At 38.9% G+C, this 13849-nt stretch overlaps 1 long non-coding RNA gene across 1 annotated transcript; it reads right to left on the reverse strand.

Moving 5' to 3' along the window:
* Window positions 1-419: 419 nt before the first annotated feature.
* On the reverse strand, window positions 420-2077 carry LOC134299496 (uncharacterized). The gene is made up of 2 exons (XR_010006708.1): window positions 1049-2077; window positions 420-965 (listed from the first exon to the last, which is right to left on the reverse strand). It is a non-coding gene; the product is annotated as an uncharacterized LOC134299496 (long non-coding RNA).
* Window positions 2078-13849: the final 11772 nt, after the last annotated feature.

The raw sequence follows: 13849 nt of genomic DNA on the forward strand, positions 1-13849 counted from the left end.
AGTAGAAATACAAAGAATAGTGTTCTGCCTTGAGCAATAAACTTTGACATTTGCATGTAAAACAGCCAACATAAAAATAAAATTTTAGGCATGGAGTGGAGAAGTCTGGTCCACTTTACATGATGGTAGATTAACAAGAAAGTGACATATATTAAGTCTTCAAAACATTTGAAAAATGCAATCAAAAGGCAATGGTGAGGGCAATAATGTTGATGTTTACCCTATACCAGTGGTTCTCCCTTACACTATTCAATTCTTTTAGAAGAGAAAATTATCTACCACCTGTATTCCACATCTACATGGAATGGGAGGAGACACTATTTTTCATTTGGCTGTTTAGTTCTGTATATAGGGAGGACTAGTTTAGAAGGTGGGTAAACAGGCCCATCACCTTTTGTCAAGGACAGAACGCCACTAGATAAGATTCAACACAGTTTATTAAAGATACAGAACCAAAAATGCTCGTAAAAAACAAAGAGCTAGGCAAACACTCGCCTTCAATATGAAAAGTCACTCAAAAACGGTTCAAAAGATAAACCGGATTAAACAGGAGTTTAATCCGGGTTAAACCAAAAATGCTTACTTCAGCCTGGGACTTTAAACAAACAAAAGCTGGTAAACAAAGATTCAATAGAACATAAATACTGGCAGCAGATTCCTCTCTGCTACTCAACAGCTGTGGTTGAGCAACTAAGTTGTTACTCCTCCGTGCAGCGGGCGAACTCCGGGTCCAAACACATCAATCAGGGTTGCAGCGGTCAGCGGGGTCCCAATCCGGTCCGAGGTCGATAGCCAGGTGCAGGCGTCTTAGGTTCCACGAAATCCTCCGATAGCCAAAGAAAGGGTCGTCCAAGATCGTAGTCAGTCAGTCAGTCAGTCAGTCAGTCAATCAGTCAGTCAGCCAGTCCAGCGTCAATTCCGAGTAGGTAAATAATGTCCGTCAAGAAGACGACGGAGGGTCCAAGCTAATAAGATTAAACACAGGTTGCACAAGAAACGCCCACACAGTTCCTCCCGCCGTCTTTGCCCAGTGTCCTTGGTAACTTACGTATTCAGCAAACGAAACACACCCGTCTTCAGGAAATTCCCAACAAGAGCCCAAGCGTTCGTCCAGATTACCTTGCCCAACGCAATTAGCCCTGGATTCAAGACCCCATTTTATGCCAGTTACAACTCCTCATCGCTATCAGGTGTTACCCTAATTCCAGGTGCCTCATCATCATCATCCTCATCAGAGCTAAAACATCTTTGACTACGCCCCACAGCATCCCCAGCTGTGGATCCCGTTCCATCCCTCCAGCTTGTCCACGGGTCCGATCCTGCAACCTGCCAGTCGCTTCCCATGCTATCATTACCAGGAACACCAAATCCTCCCTCACACGAGTCCATTCCATGTCATCCTCCTCTGAGCTAACCACCTCTTCCTCCATTCTCTCGGTAAAACCCTCAAAGGAGTCTTCGTCAGATGGTTCTGCAAAGATGTCCCGCAGCCGTTTCCTCTCTCGCTCCTCAAGAGAGTCTGACTCTCGAGGAGTCTTACGACCACGTCTCCCAGTATTGGAGCCATAAGGCTCAACCATAACACCTTTATTCTATTGTTCCTTTTGGACCTGACAAAGAAACAACTGTATCTGAATGAATGAGGAACTGCATCTTCTCTTAGTTGTTTGTAATATTTGGAGATTCTCTTGCCTATCATTCACAATAGGCTTGTGCATTTTCAGCTGAACTTCGATCCTTTTCTGCTGGTCAAATTTCGGGAGATCCCTGGATCTGTTTCCACACGCCTCCCAAAAATGGATAAGTAGCTGGTCTACAACCGAAAAAATGTGGCTAGATCCAGGCCATTGGCAGCAATGGGAGGGGGGCTTCCTGGTCTCCCCTTCCCCAAATGACCACACTTGGAGGACACATTGATCACTGTTAGTCCACCAAGTTTCATAACATTTGGGCCATCCTCTGATTTTTAGGAATTTCTTTTCTTTTTAAAGCACAGAGAGAAATATAAACAGAGCATTTGTTTGCAAAAGTATGAAATTATATAGGTAGGTAGGTAACTAGGTAGTAGTTTTCTGAGAATGAGGCTTTTCTGCTTGTTTTCTGGGATTATTGCTGATAATAATTATTATTATTATCTTTTGAAAGTATTTTCTGATGGAGAGGAGGAAAAAAAGAAGCTAAAAGGTGACTCAAGGCTCTCAGAGCCACCCAAATAGTTTTAAAGAAAAGCACACCAAGAGCAAAGAGATACTCTTTCTTTCTCCCAAGTCCCCTAATGCATGTGCACACCCCACCCGTCCCACACTTTCCCAACTCTCAGTCCCACTAAATAAAAATAATGAAGAAATTAAAGGAAAATAAAGCAAGATCAAAAAGATTAAATGCTAGAGAGAGACCAAGCCAACTCTCTGGAGCCAACCAGCCAAACAAGTCGGATTGGCCAAAAGGAACCGACCAAACAGAATCCATGCACAAGCCTAATTCACAACTATGGTGGCAATTATCTTCTAAACAAAATTGAACTTGTGTCCTAACAGGGCCACTTGCTCCAGGCAGCTTCATAAATGCAGTTCATGGGTAGTTTTTCTCATGTCTGTAAGAAAACTGCATGAGCAAGCTGTGATATCTACATTCAGCATTCACTCATATTTCCAGCTACCCAAATGCCCTGCAGAAAAATCTAATTGTTTACACAGGGCTAGGGCTGCCTGAACATTTTGCAGTTAAATATGTATGTGTGGCTGCTAAATATGTGCAGTTATATAGAAGCAGAGCTATGGCATTCATAAATATTCCTTGTGACTTTTACAAAAAATGCTAAATAGCTTGCAATCTATACATTTTTCATAATGCTCACTTATTGAACTTGTTTCTGATTTCCCAAGCGATAAGAATAGCTTGGGCTTTGATTACTGCATTGCTTTTTAAAATCATTATGCAAAAAGCACACACAAACAAAACCAAAATCTATGAGTTCATTTTACTTATATAATTCCACATACACATGCACATACACACACCTATGCACACATATACTTACAATCCATAACCTAGTATACAAATTGCTCCTGGTATCTTGCAATGATTAAAACAAAGGCAATACAACCAATACAAATGAAATGAACGTAAAATGTTTTAAATGCCAGGAAACCAAATGCATGCTTAAGATGCCTTGAACTTTCTTCTCCTGCTGCTGTTGTAGTGAAATCAATTTGTTTCCATTTCCTAAATAAATAAATAAATTTTGTCCCCAAATCAGCCAAATCTGTGATCAGAAGTGACTGGAAGTCTATTTCAATTTTGCATCTCATGGATTTTGTGGTTTTTGTTTTGTTTCTGGAGTGTAAACTTGAATTTATTTTGAAATATGAATAAAAAAAAATCTCACATATATTTTTCCTAATCCTGCCAGCAGAATCCCAAACTGAATATTTAATCATGAGAACTTCATATCTTTTCATGAGAACTCACTCAGAGAAGATGCCTCATTTTTGCTAAAGGTAGAGCGAGCCTTAGGTAGAAATGAGTTTATATTTTGGATCAGGTTTATGCTTGCTTTGTTTTTATTTTAAAACTTTTTGACACTGATACTCATTTTTAAAATTTTCAGAACAATTTACCATACAAACATATAAAACAAAAATAAAGTAAAATGATAAAACAACAGAAAGAGCAATTTAAAACAATTCATTGAAAACTGAGCGTAAACTATAATATTAAGTATAAAGAAAAAACACTTTATTTTTTATTTAATTTGAACTTAGTTAATTTCACAGTTTTCAAAGAATACACAGACCAAAATTCATAGATGTAAAAGTTCACATTTCTTTTAATTTTGTAGTCCACTTCTCCAGTTAAAATGCATACATAAATGGCCATATCTGGATGACCGTGTCTCTTTCTATGAACCTGACAGACATCTACGATCAACTGGAGAAGGCCTTCTTTGTTGCACCCCAGTGAAGGTCCACCTTGCTCTCATCACACACCACTGAGACAGACTTGGTATAAACAGTTTATTGGTAAAAAGGTAGCAAAACGTAGGCAAAAATGCAATAAGAAAACGCAATAATCAAAATAAGATCCAATGTCCCAGGAAACAGTAAGTACATCCCTAGATGGCAAGGCTTAAAACAGGAACATGATCTTCAAAGCAGAATCCAAAGTACATGATACAAACAGGAACATGAAGGCAAGAATACTTTTCCAAAATACTTAGACAAAACCTGAACTAGGACTTGAGGCTTGAAACAGGTACAAAGCAGGAGATCTTGCTCTAAAAGCAAAGTTGCTTGATCTGAAATGCTGTCTCTTCTATTTACCCATTTTTGCAAGACATGAACACATTTCTTTGGCCTTGGGTTCCCAGCCTTTTGCCTGCAATCCTTGGAGAATGCCTGGGGAGTCTGGTTCTCAGAAGTAACCTCACATTTCTGTCTAATTGCACTCCCTCATTATCAGTATCTGAAAGTGAAACACCTGGCAGTTGTTGACTCTCCCTCCTCCCGTTCTGAAAGTTGTGAAGGGTCACGCTGATCTGAAGTCTCTGCTATCTCATCTTGGCCTGCTAGCTCATCTTGGCTCCCTGCCTGAGACTCCTGAGGCTCAGACTACATTTTCAGACTGTGAAACACCAAATCCTCCTTCATCATCAGACTGAGCCACAACATTCTCTCTGCCCCACCACCAGCTCAAGCATGCTTGCTGAAAACAAGGAAAGAGGACCTTTTTGGTGGCTGCTCCCAGACTTTGGAACTCTTTCCCAAGAGAGACCAGGATGGTCCCATCCACACTGGCCTTTCCAAATGCATGCTTAAGATGCCTTGAATTTTCTCCTCATGCCAGCAGGCATTTGATGGAGAATGAGGGGCTTGCTGCTGGGGAGGCTGTGGATGGTATTCTGGGGAATTGTGAATTTCAGATGTACTTTTGATTGTATTTATTATATTTTAAAACCTATTTTAACTAAAATCCACACAGTACTATTTAATTGTTTTGTTTTTTAATTTTGTATACACATTGTTTTAAACTATGACCAAATTGTGTGACTATTAGCCACCTAGAATCTCCACAGGGAAAAGGGCAGTGTATAAATAAAATAAATAAATATAAATAAATAAATATTAGGAGGAAATATGCACACAAATAATAAAAATGGAGTAGTGGTTTGGGTGTTGGACTAGGATGCTAAAGATCAAATTTTACACCCCACTTAATTATGGAAGCATGCTGAGTATTCTTGGCAAGTCACATTCTAGAAGGCTCCATCTACACTGCCATATAATCTAGTTAACTGCATTATATATTCAGTGTTGTCTCATATAATGCAAAATTGGACTGCAATATATGAGTCTACACTGCCATGTATTTCAATTCAATCTGCATTATAATGGCAGTGTAGATGGGGCCTTAGTCTCAAAGGAAGGTCACGTCAAACCCCCCTCTGAACAAATCTTGCCAAGAAAACCCTGTGATAGGGTCGTCATAATGTGAAAACAAATTGAAGGTACACAATAACATTATAGATACAGAAAAAAACATACATAATTGCTTGAAAAATCTAGGCAAACATAAAAGCCAAAATAAATATATACAATAGCCCTCAGTTTACTAACATCATGGCAGGTGGTAGGCAGGAAAAGTCCCACTGTACATATAATTCTAGACTGACTTTAACTTGCAGTCTTTTAGGTCATGTTTTTAAAGCCCTGAAAGCAATGTGATCTGTCCTTTTGAGTTTTCCCAGCATGTGTAATTGTCAAGCATTTCAATAATATCTGTGCTTTAGGAATACTTTTTAGATACCTCTACTAAGAGTTTGTTACAAACACATTGAGCAACTCCAAAGGGAAAGTACAACCATTCTTAGTGCTCTAACTCATTGCTTGTTAGAATTCAAAGACTGGCTCAGTATGCAGTGGGATATTGTAGCAATAAAATTTCATAGACTAAGTCTAAAGCCTATGCTGCAAACTTATTTCTCTCATTCTCAAAGGTACTACAGTATCCCTTTACATCATTCTTGTTAGTGGTTCTGCCATTAAGAGATAACATTCCACTCAGTAGGTTGGTCAATCAAAACATGTTTTCTGTTAGGACATAGCTCTTGGTAGGGATTTCCATCCAAATTGGGCTTCAGAGAGATACAAAATTTATAGCAAGACTTCTGCAGCTTTCCTCCAAGCAAAAGACTTTCCAAAAGGAAACAACAGTAGAAAGATCTAGAAGGGAGCACAAACATACACAAGCAGTGCAGTACTAAGAGTTCTTAAAGGAGATGTCATATCATCTTATTAATTTTCTATTTGGCCCCATGGGTACAAGTAAGAATGGAAAATGTGAACAATTCAGACATTCAATTGACATAATAAAACAGAGCAGCAGAAGGAGCAGTACCCCCCATTTGACAGTTCAACTTGAAGCATTTTTCAGTTATTGGAATAATTTTATTGGCTTCAATGCATTTTGGATTAGACCCCCAAAGAGGCAGTTTTATAGCCTTCCTAATCTTAAGGGCTGTCAAATAGACTGAACCAAAATTGTAAAGTTTGAGCAGTCAATGAAATTATATTGTATGAAACTATTTTTGGAAAATGAAGAAGTAGAATAGACTAGTGCCAATTTATTGTAAGGCTGGAATAAATTTTTAAGTGATGGTGATCAAAGAAGATGGTGAGCTGCTGTATGTCAGAAAACAAAAGTATTATTTTCACTAGACGGCAATTTAAACATAGATGTGCATCAAAAACAGAACTGAATTTTGTACTTGGAAGTAAGTGTCCTTGAAGCAGTGGGTTTTGCCCCAAGTGAACAGTTATAAGGGTGCAATGTCAAGGTGAAAGTCATTCCCATCAAAATACAGTAGAGTCTCACTTATCCAAGCCTCGCTTATCCAATTTTCTGGATTATCCAAGCCATTTTTGTAGTCAATGTTTTCAATATATCATGATATTTTGGTGCCAAATTCGTAAATACAGTAATTATAGCATAACATTATTGTGTATTGAACTGCTTTTTCTGTCAAATTTGTTGTAAAACATGATGTTTTGGTGCTTAATTTGTAAAATCATAACCTAATTTGATGTTTAATTGGCTTTTCTTTAATCCTTCCTTATTATCCAAGATATTCGCTTATCCAAGCTTCTGCCGGCCCGTTTAGCTTGGATAAGTGAGACTCTACTGTATATATTGATACCTTTTGGACAAACGATGGTTGTATCTGCTTTCTTTCTGACTATGCTTTTTATTGGTGCCATATTTTAAGTGGAACTGAAGTCACCAACATCATAGTAATATGAGTAGCCAAAACATATGCTAAGAAATAAACAAAAAAAGCAAAGGAGTCCTGACTATATAAATTTTCTCATGGGGCAAGACTATTCATCTTTGATTATGACCTTTATCACATGACACCATGTTAATGCTGCTGTTGGTCCAGCTTCTCCCATCCCCATCTATTGACAGGTAAAACACACCAATAGCAATGTTCCTGCAATGTTCCTGTCCCTTATCTTGGTGTGATGGATCCCTTACAATTGTGTGCTGGCATGCCAGCAATAAATGACATCAAGAAGTGGATTCTTCTCCTCTCCTTCCTCTTCACACTTCTCAAGCTGATTGTTTTCTTTTTATTTTACATGTACTTTGCTGTTTTCTTGTTTAAAATTGTGCAAAAGCATTGAAATAAACATTTAAAAATTAAGAAACAGTAGTAGATGAGGAAGACAAGGTTACACAGGAATGCTGAAGTTCAAACACGGGACTTACAGGCCTTGATACATGAAAATCAAGCAGGATTTCTACCAAAGAGAAACTTAAGTAATAATGTTAGATGTGTTCTAGACATTATTGAATATTATAAGGCCCATAATCAAAAGCAGGTACCCGTGATATTCTTGGGTGCTGAAAAGGCTTTTGATAATGTACCCTGGTCATTTTTATGGGAGATCATGGAAAAGATGAACTTTGAATCAAATTTTAAGAGACTAGTTAAACAAATTTATGGTCAAAATGCTCAAATTTTGGCCAATGGGAACTGGCTTAATCTTGCAAAATACAGAAAGGGGCTAGACAAGGATGGCCTCGTTCTCCATTATTGTTTTTGTTGATTACATAGGTTTTGAATAATACCATAAGAAAAGCTGAAGACATAAAAGGAGTAAAGATAAAAGGACAAAGCTATAAGTTGAAAATTTTACAGTTGGTTTAGTGATTTTTAGGGGACACTTTGAACACAGGTAGAGGTCTGAACCCTATCCTGAAAGAATATGGAAGTGTATCAGGATTTAAAATTAACAAGGAGAAAACAACAATGTTGATCAAGAACATGTCAAAAATTCAACAGAAAACTTTATCTGATGTTCAAGATGTACAAAAAGTTAAATATCTGGGTATTAACATTTCTTCTCAAACTTATTTAAGGACAATTACAATTACAATTCAATATAGAAAGAAGTTTAAAAAAAGATTTACATAGGTGGAAAGGTCTTCATCTATCTCTCATTGTTATAATCTTAGCAATAAAGATGAATGTACTACCAAAGTTGCCGTTTTTGTTCCAAGCCTTGCAAATTATACTGAATGATACTCCATTTAAACAATGGCAAAAAGACCTATCAACATTTACTTGGCAAGGAAAAAGACCAAAGGTCTGATTTAAAGTACCGAAAGACAATAAGAAAAGAGGAGAACTAGGGCTTCCTAGTTTCAAAACCTACTACCATGCATGCTATTTGACCTGATTGAATAACTGGTTGTTTCTGAGAAATTTATTACAACTAGAAGGTGATGGTCTGAAATTTGGGATTCATACCTATCTATGGTATGATAAAATAAAGATAGACTCAAATTTTAATAACCACTACATAAGGAGATGACTATTTCAAGTGTGGAATACGTATAAGAAAAGATTTTGCCCTAAGATCTATACTGCCTTATGTCCCAGAATCTGATCCCAGATTATCTGCTTTGCACTGGATTAAATGAGTCCACACTGCCAGATAATCTGGGATCAGATCCTGGGATATAGGGCAGTGTAGATCCATCCTAACTTTACATTAAAGGTAAAGATTTCCCCTGATGTTAAATCCAGTCATGTCTGACTCTGGGGGTTGGTGCTCATCTCCATTTCTAAGCCAAAGAGCCGGCGTTGTCTGTAGACACCTCCAAGGTCATGTGGCCGGCATGACTGCATGAAGCGCCATTCCCTTCCCACTGGAGCGGTACCTATTGATCTACTCACATTGGCATGTTTTTGAACTGCTAGGTTGGCAGAAGCTGGAGCTAACAGCGGCCGCTCGTGCCGCTCCTGGGGTTTTGAACCTGGGACCTTTCGGTCTGCAAGTTCAGCAGCTCAGTGCTTTAACACACTTTGCCACCGGGGCTCCTCAACTTTACATTAATTTGCTTGAAATGCTGGCAAGTGTCTGCTTCTGCTGAAGGCTTGCCTGAGGTAGGCCAAGCAGACTGCTGGCAGCTGCTGGTCATGACAATGTGCCTTCAAGTTATTTCTGTGTTATGGTGCTCCTAAGGTGAACCTATCATAGGGTGTTGCTGTTATTTGCAAGATTTATTCAGACATGGTTTGCCTTTGTCATTCTCTGAAGCAGAAAAGGGGTCATGGAGTCCGTTTCTATGGTTGAATGGAGATTCAATCCCTGGTCTCCAGAGACATAATCTGGCACTCAAACCACTGGACCACATTGAACTTCTACAGTGATTTCATGTACAGTCAATTTTGAGACAATATTTTTGTGTGTTGTAGAATGGGAGGTCAGGGTAAGCAAAACCATCTTGCTGGCAAAAAACTAAAAGGATGCCACAGGTTATTTTTTTAAAGTTTAATCTTCTGTTTTGACACCTAGATGCTACAAAATGAGATCTTAAGTTTATAGAAGAAATAATTTAATATTTAAACTCAGATCCCTGATGTCTGTGCCATGAAGTTGAATCACAAGAGGACAGAATTTTAATTTCCTTCTCTTCCTACTTTACTAAATTTTCATTCTGTTTATTTATCAATATCCCATATTGTACAGCAGATTAGGAGCAAAGAGCATATCATTGGCCCTGTGCAATCCTTAGGGTCTAGGTAGATAGCCCCTGAAGATCCCAAAAGCCACCCCCCACAACTCCTAAAACATCAGCTCCATACTGACACATTTTCAGGAGTTCTGCTCACAAAGTACCCCACACACCAAACTGGCCAAAAATAAACCAAAAAAATGAAATTAAAAGCTACGGGACATCACTCCTAGAAGGAAGGAGGGATTGAAACATAGCCCTTGTCCCCCATTAATATAAAGGAAAAACAATATGTTGTGACTTCATCATTTAAAAACATAAGAACACATTATGAAAATATGGCCTAAACCCAATTCAGTGTCAGTGGAGAGACACTTGTGAAGTTTTACTGGATTGCCTTCCAACTTTGCTAGTTGCTGCGGTTCTTCACCGTTGTTGTAATTACTAACCAGCAAGTTGTCCCCTTCACAGAAGCACCATCTACTTCAAGTAGCTTTTAAGTGCTGATCCTGCTGAAAATTATTTCAGCTACTTAGTTCTGCTTGGGTTCCCCATCCTATTTCTTTAGTCTGCAGGGTATTTGTTGTTTGTCAGACATCTTGTATCTCATTATCTTCTGGTGCCTGGGCTCCCACATCATGAGCAACATATAGTCTTACGAGGCAGTTTAGAAGAGAAACTCAATTTAGACACTCTTCAATATTGGAGTTTCGAAATATTTTATTTAAGAGATGGATCAGGCAGAAGTAGGAAAGTGATGAGAAACAACAAGGAGCAATTGTTATGGACTGAGCTGGGGGCATGGTGGAGAGTTACACATGGTAGTACTGGTAATCTTCTTTGTGGAGGAAAACTGCTTGCATCTTGCTATAAACGTAACATGAAATCTGCAAAACATATTTGATATCAGCTTTGAACACATTTCCCAAAACCACAATAACTTGCGTAATGCAGATGGGATCATGCATTACTGTGTATTTGGTTGTTTTTCCCCTCTGGATTTGAAGGAAATTGTCTATGTTGGCTGAGATAGGAGGAACAGGCTGTCAGCGCTGAGCTGCCTATTCTTCTAAAGCATGCTACAAAAGGGGATGGAGTGGAGACTCTCCTAAAAGGAAAGGTAATTGAGGAAGGGTTATTTTGAAAAAAATCGTGAAGCAGGAGATAGGAGATTTCCTAAGCTACCTCTCCAAGGGCATTTTACCCGTGAGAACCCCTTGCCCTGGAACCTATACTTTGGAAGAAGAAAGTGTTTAGAGACAGCATCCTTCTTCTCCCAACCCAGGGCACATCTCCATTGACCAATGATGTTAACTGAATGCATTTCGAAGACATGGTGCTTAAATGATGCATGGTGTGAACACAGATAGGAATGCAAATTAGAGGACCTAAACAGGGATATGCAAAATCAGGGGATACTCAGAAATAGGGCCTGTAATTAATGCATCTAGTGTAAACCACATCACATGGCCAAATTTATTTAGGGATTGGTGTTCCAGTGAACTACACATGCACAGAATGATGGAGGGACTTGGAAAAAACCTGTGACACCTCAGGCAGTGTGAGCACTGGGAATCAGACACAAAGGCCAATAAACAATCTAATATCTTTATTAAGGAAATAAAGGAGGCAATAAAAAATAAGCAGAGTATATAGTCCAGCAGTAGACCTTTCAGGAAAGGTCAAATATTGTCCAGTAATATGTAAGCAGATATCCAGTATTAGAGTTCAAAGTTTTAAATCCATTAACCAAAACACACTCAAACCTGTAGGCTGTTTGAGTGGAGAATTAAGGCAAGAGCTGTCCAGAGTTCCAGGGCTCAATCTGAGGCTAGGATGCAAAGCAAGGCAAAGTTAGTCGTGGTAAAGCTGAATCACTGTCCAGGCTTGACAGGAGGGCGAGAGGCAGCCGGTCTACTCAAGAGTAGCGCGCTGCAGAACTAGAGTCGATGTGATCCCTCAACTGACACGTTGAACACCGCAAGATCTATTTGGTGCCCAGAACTTTTATGGGACTTTGCTCTCCTCCTCAGCCAGGTGTCCGAGCTCTTTCCCAAGGGAAAATGACCCAAGACAACAACTTTGCCAGATGCAGTCCTCCCTGAAAACTCTTAAGGGAACCAGCCTAATTAACGCTGGCTTTTTCTGCTAAACGAGCGCTCCTTCTCAAAATTTGTTTTTCCGCGCGCGAAGCCTCCCAAGATAATCGGTGGTCAAAACTAACATTCTCTGGAGAACCGGGCTGAGAGCCAAGGCCCTTTCTTGTGAACCGTGAGCTAGAATTGTCAACAGTGGGCACCTGGAAAGGGACAGAATCAAGCGGAAATGGCGGAAACCCCATCTCTTCTTCGGTCTGCTCCGTAATAGTGATGGGGTCATGACTCGGGGGTCTCTGAGACACTACAAAACCCTTGAATCCTCTATGACTGTGTAGCCTCAGATACTGCGAATCCTGGAATCACGTCATTGCCAAGGACAAAATTAGGGAGGTTGAAAAGTTGTTGGCACATCTACACTAACCAAGGGATGAAAACAGCAAAGGCAGACATGAATTGAACATGCATCCAATCATACATAAAGCCCTGAGACTGAGTCAAGACCTGGGAAGGGCTCACATGCACAAGAAATGTAAGCTCCTGCTGTTCTCATCCCTTGGTTAATGCATGCCAACAACTTTTTCCTCCTCCCTAATTTTGTCCTTTCTATTCTTCTGGCTTTCCTTTATGTTGAACTTTATTCTGATTTTCTTCCTGCAAATCAGCTGAAAGAGTGCCACACATAGTATACTGACAAAATATTTTATAGAAGTATTTATTTATTTGTCATATCTATGCCAAAATTCCTGATGGCAAAAAGCTAACAGGATGCCATAGGAAACCCTTCTGCATGACAAAATGCAGACAAAATCCACAATGTTACTAGTGCTGATTATTAACTTTATTGATTGGGGTTTTATCAGCAACATATACATCTCTTTGATTTTGTTTCTCTCTTTCCATTGTCCCCACAAAACTTGTAGCTCAGCAATAATAATCTGGTCAAGGTAGCACACTTCGCTTTCTCAGTGTTCCGAGTTTGTATTCTAATTGCATTTCAGGCCTTCTCTGCTATTACTATTTCCTTTGCAAATGGCATCAAATATAGTGGTAGAAAAATAATGCAGCAATCAAAATGTTTATTTTTCATTAATATGAAAATTCGCAAAATCTGCTTTCTTTACATATTATAGTAATTTGATTAATATATAAAAGACTATCTAGAGAAAGGAAACTGGAATATCACAACCCTATTTTAAGGAGTTTGCACAATGACCATCAGTTCTGATGAGTGACAGATGCATTTGCAATCTGGGTTTGTGAGAAAAATAATGGCATCCACATTGTTTTTTAACTGTCTGTGTTCAACAAGCAATTTGATGACTTCTTTTGTCAGTGATGTTTTCATTCTGCCAGAAAAAAAAAGAACAATATGCTAAACCTCCCCGCCATCATAATGCAAGCATTTACAATACAGGTTATTTTGATCTATAATTGGATTACTGTGACTTTCCTTCAGATTGAAACTTCAAAGATTAAGAAAAAGAAAGATGGCAGGCTTGGAAGACAAAGAAAACTTTCTTTCAGGAGAGTGCAGGAAAAGAGCTTTCAAATTCCTCTGTGTCTGAGGTTACAGGAGAGCTGCATGTTTCTTTTGTTTCCCCTAGCTTTGTGTAGAAACAGTTTCAAACAAAACACACACATGCATTGGTTAGGAAATGAATGTTAGATGTAGATATCAACATGAGGCCTTATTTAAAATAAAATGGAGTCAGTATCAGTGGTGTTTG

The sequence above is a fragment of the Anolis carolinensis genome, chromosome 5 (assembly GCF_035594765.1).
Source record: "Anolis carolinensis isolate JA03-04 chromosome 5, rAnoCar3.1.pri, whole genome shotgun sequence".
Lineage (NCBI taxonomy): Eukaryota > Metazoa > Chordata > Lepidosauria > Squamata > Dactyloidae > Anolis > Anolis carolinensis.